This window comes from Phaseolus vulgaris, chromosome 1, assembly GCF_051622355.1.
Source record: "Phaseolus vulgaris cultivar YP4 chromosome 1, ASM5162235v1, whole genome shotgun sequence".
Lineage (NCBI taxonomy): Eukaryota > Viridiplantae > Streptophyta > Magnoliopsida > Fabales > Fabaceae > Phaseolus > Phaseolus vulgaris.
The window spans coordinates 32532693-32537587 of record NC_143498.1 but is presented as its reverse complement, the minus strand read 5'-3'; the positions used below and the strand labels follow the sequence as shown (position 1 = coordinate 32537587).

General features: G+C 35.1%; 1 long non-coding RNA gene across 1 annotated transcript; it reads left to right on the top strand.

The window, feature by feature from the left end:
• The first annotated feature begins 711 nt into the window (after positions 1–711).
• LOC137813839 (uncharacterized) lies at positions 712–2977 on the top strand. The gene is made up of 2 exons (XR_011081514.2): positions 712–1596; positions 1824–2977. It is a non-coding gene; the product is annotated as an uncharacterized LOC137813839 (long non-coding RNA).
• Positions 2978–4895: the final 1918 nt, after the last annotated feature.

The following is a 4895-nucleotide window of genomic DNA, read 5'->3' as shown; positions in this document are numbered from 1 at the left end:
ATTTTTTAACTTGGAATTAGTAATGAAATGCTGCCTAATTTTGGCCATTGTACTTGTTCTTAAGTTCTCCATAGGTTATTCTCCTTCAAGACTTAGCCTAGACTCTTTCCTAGTCAGTTGGCCTCACCTCTCACTCTTACAAATTTCTAACTCCATTTCAATCAATGGAAACTCCTCTTGAGTTTCTTTAATACTTCCGCTCCTCAAAACTCCTTCATCATCCATCCAAAGAAAAAATTACAAATATCACTATTAGAAGAAGAACGTTTTTCCATCATTTGGTATTCAGAGCTATGGTTGTAAGATCTTCTTCTATTTCTTTCTAATTTTCGTGTTGTTCATAATTTTCTTGAATGTTTACTGATTGATTTTGTGTTTTTTGTCTTTTTGTTCGATTCAAATTAATTGTTCTTACTTGAACCTTCATGTATGTGCTTTTAGGTGTTCTTTTGTTCACGTTCATGTGTGCTTTTGAATTTTTTGTGTTTTCTTCAAAATGTGTTCGGTGAAATTTTCTTATATTTGAGCCATTTTGATTTTATAATCATATATGTTTTGTCTAGAGTCATGTTTAATCCAAAAATTTTCATAAACTCCATCGGTTAAACTTTTTGAATTTTTTTTCAAATTTCTTTATAGATTAGAGCTCTTGAGTGCTTTTAATTTTTATTTTTGAGTTCATAAATTGCTACTAGATCATCAACAATTTTCTTTGAGTTAGCTTTCCATTATCATTCTCTTCAAAAATCATTTTCGAAAGTTCTCGAAATTTGTCCGAAAATTTTTCGTGGTTCAAAAAGAAAATCAAGTGGTGTGAGCAGTAATGTGAACTGTTTATGAAAATTGTTGGATCTGCGCTGCCAATAGCAGATTTGGTTTAGATTTTCAGATTTTCCTCAAATTTTCTCTGCGATTTGTGTTGCTGTTCTTCATCTTCTGAGTGTTCATGAAATTGGAATCGGAACAAGTCCAGTGTGAGTGAAATTGGTGCGCGACGCTTCCACAGTTTTCGCACTACAAGACTTCGCGAGTATGATTTCGTCTTCAACTGCGAACGGCGCCGGAGGAGAATTTGAATCTGGAATAGGAAGTCAGAAAACAGAATCTAAAGTTTCGGTTCCTTTCGTGCTTAGTCGGAATTGGTTCATGTAAGTTCTTCTTCTGCTTTCAATTCCGATTCCGAAAATTTTGGTTCTGCCTTTTGCGTTCATTGTTCTTCGTTTTCCTGGAGCAACTGTGAAGAAGCAAAACGGAGAAACATTGAGGTGTTGGAAGAATCGCGAACATAGGTTTTAGTGGTTTTCCGACAAACAGAATCAGTGCACGGAGAACTGACCGATTAACTTCGTCATCTCAAACGAAGAGCATTCTCAAAGGAATTATAATCGTTCGCGGATTAAGTTTCACATTCTGGCGAAATGTTGAAGATGACTGAAGTAGATGTTGATTTCGAAGCAAAACATTGATCTTGATCGGGTTTAATTTGATGAAGCAAAGCAGTGACGAATGAGTGAATCGCGATTTGAAAGGCGCTGAAGAATTTCTGCTGATGTACCGATTGAGCATTTGCTGGAATTGTTTATTCGTGATTAAAAGGTACAATTCATACATATGAAAAATCAGATGAATTCGGCATTACACTGAGTTTGAAAGTTTAATTCATTTGATAAAGATGTTTCAAAAAAAATTCTGATTAGAATCAATTCTTGTATTTTCTACAAATTAAAATTTCTTTGAAGCTTTCTAACAAACAGTTTACACGCTTGATATATTCAGTGAGCATAGCAATTGAAGTTTTGCACTTAATCAATTTAACGGTGCAGCTGAATATCAGTAAAATAGTTGTGCGGTTCTCCTTGAAATTCTGAATTTACGGTTCTGGAAATTATTGGCGAATGAAATTGGTTGATTGATTGAGAATCGTTTGGAAACGGAAGAACAATTAAGGTGGATCTGTTCCAAAATTTGGCTTCACGAGTGCAATCCACCATGATTGAAGCTCTGAGTTGTGCCACGAAATGATTTGGATTGCATGAATTTGGTGTTGAGTGCAAGTGTTTAATGCATTAAGGTGTGTGTGTCAACTGTTTGATAAAAGTATTGAAGGAGCTATTCGTGAAGTGATGGACCGAGAATTGGTGATTAGAATTGGTATTTAAAAAATAAATTGTGAGATTGAATTCAAACGGTGACAAATTTTCTGCAGTTGCAATTTTCTAGTTTTTGTTGGTGCAGTGATCATCTTGAATTGCAAATTGGTTGAAATTGTTGATCATTTTGGTGCAGTTTTTAATTTAAAAAAGGAGTATGTCTGCATTTGAATTCAATTTGTGAATTGCAAATTGATTGAAGCTGATGCAGTGAATTGTGGGGTCCGTGAATTTGAAGAATTTGATGAGAAATGGTGTGTCGAAGGTGCAGCGTGAATTAAGTACTAGCAAGGTGCGCAATTAATTGAAGAAATTAAAGTAGAATCAGTGAAAGCAAATGTATAAGCTAAATTGGTGAAAGCTGAAGCGTGTGCTGAAAGCGTGATTGTAGGTGCTTTTAACTAAAAAAATTGGTTATGTGTTGAGTAATTAGAAGTGTGTATTGGCAGTTATTGGAATTTGCAATCACACTGTGGGACCCATTCTTTAAAGTTAAATTCAATTTGTTGAATAAGGGAGCCTAAATTTTGGTGAGAAATTTGGCAATTGGAGATTCTTTAGCGCGGGACTTGCGGGAATTGAATTCTTTGGACCAATCTACATGGGACCAGCAACATTTTGGATTTCATGCTTTACTAAGAAATTTGGTCATTCTTTATTTTAATTTTGTAATCCATTTTAGTGTCTATCTTTAGGTGTTTTCTTTTGAGTGCTTTCTTGAAAACCTTTAATTTCTTGCTTGTCTTGAGATAATCTTTGTGTTTGTCATCTCTAATCTCCTTTGAGTTTCACTCTTCAAATTGAACTTTTATTACTTTTATTATTAACCTCTTGAAGTGTAATATACCTTGAATTTGTTCTTTGTGAAAATTGAGCTAATTTCTAGGTAGCATCCTAAGAGAAGGCAAAGGACTTTGCAAGAGGTACTCACCTTTGGAGGACAAACAAGTAAAGGCTTGCAGAGAAACACTTGTGAGAGAACAGAACAGAAAAGAACTTTGAATATTATTTTTTAAAATTTTGTGTGATTTCAATTGTTTTGTAATTTGGCCATTATCTTTACTTTAGGTGTCCTGGAAGAGCCTTTGGTGTTCTTCCATCTCTTACAAATTTCTTTAATTTTCTTATTAGATACACGCTTTAGACGGTGAGTGTGGCTTGAAGGTTCATAAGTGCCAACAAGCCTCACCATTAGGAGTCGTCTTGTTTAAATTTTTGCAATTTAAATTCTTAGTTTTTAAAAGCTTTCTTTTAGTTTCTTTCTTTAGAAAACTCTTTGTTTGTGTTGAAGAAGTTTTCATTTGAAGGAGATTTGTGAAGTGCATTGAGATTAGTTATGGCTAGGAAAGACTTTGATGGAGATGTGCCTTCATATTTTCGGATTTCTTGATGAGTTGCGGAAGCTTCACGGATTGAAGATGGAACAAGGTCCTCCTAAGAGTGATGGTGACCTTGAAGGTGCATGAGAGGTAGGATTTGAGAGTGGTGAGGCCAACTCTACTTGGAAAGGGAAAGTTTGCGAAGATTAAAAGCCTAACCTAGGAGGTTTTGGGCAAGAAGTGAAATTGACACAATTTTGGCAGCAATTCACTAAAGTATTAATCTTGAATTTACATGACCCAAGCTCCTCTATATATAGCAAGAGAAGGCTGAATATGAAAAGAGAATTGGAGGGAAATTCAAATGTTGGCACATGGGAAGGTGACTCCTAAATTCAGCACATGTGAGGTAGGTTCTAGAATTCTTCCATGTGCTAGGAGATCTAGAACCTTACGCTCCACTTAGGCTAAATGTGGGTTGGACCTAAGTTTAATTAGGAGTAGGAAACTCTAATTAAACTTAGGTTAGCATTTTAGGTACCACTTTGCATGTTTCAACAAAAATACAAAAGAATTAAACTATGTTACTTTTGACAAAAATGTAAAAACTATTCTACACTAGAGTTTATGACATGTAAAATGTATCCTCTTGACCCCTCTTTGACCATAACTCTAGTGGTTGCCTCAATTTGACATTTTGGTGGCCTATTAGTGGATTGGTGCCAGGGCCTCTTCCATCATCCCCTCCCTCTTGAAAAAGGATTTGTCCTCGAATCCAAGGCTTCGTCATCGTCATTAATAGGGGGATGTATGTGGCTGGATAGTGTCCATCATCTCCTCCTTCTCGAGAGGATCTATCTGTTGAAGAATCCAAACCCTTTGAAGTTTGATGGAAGGCTGGATGTGCTTGTTTTTGCTGAGCTGTCTTTAGATAGGATCTGGGGTAGATTATATGTGTTAAATCAATTCTTGATTGAATCCAAAGCTTAAGCATTCTCAAACCTTTTAATTGAAAAGTGTTTTTCAAACTAAGTGAAAAACAAGTTGTTGTTTTGTCGAAACAACCGATTGTTTTATACTTAGGTGTTTTTAGAAAGGTTGAAAACTGTTTTTGATGGTTGACTTGCTGTCAAACCAAAACAACCGATTGATTCGAGCATTCAACCGATTGTTTGTTTTGGGACTATAGCAGAAAACTGTTTTGTGCTTTGACTGAGCATTAAATGATTTTATAACTGATTACGCTCCAGTTTTAAATGCTTTGACCAATCTTTGAATGCAATAAATAGTTTGTTCAGTTTATGTAACAAACAAGAACTGAGATTTAATAAAAGAAAAACAGATTTGAGTTTTTCACTGATTTTGCTTTTGAAGAGTTGGAGATTGCTTTGATCAAAGAGAGTGTGATATAAGATTTTCATCTTGT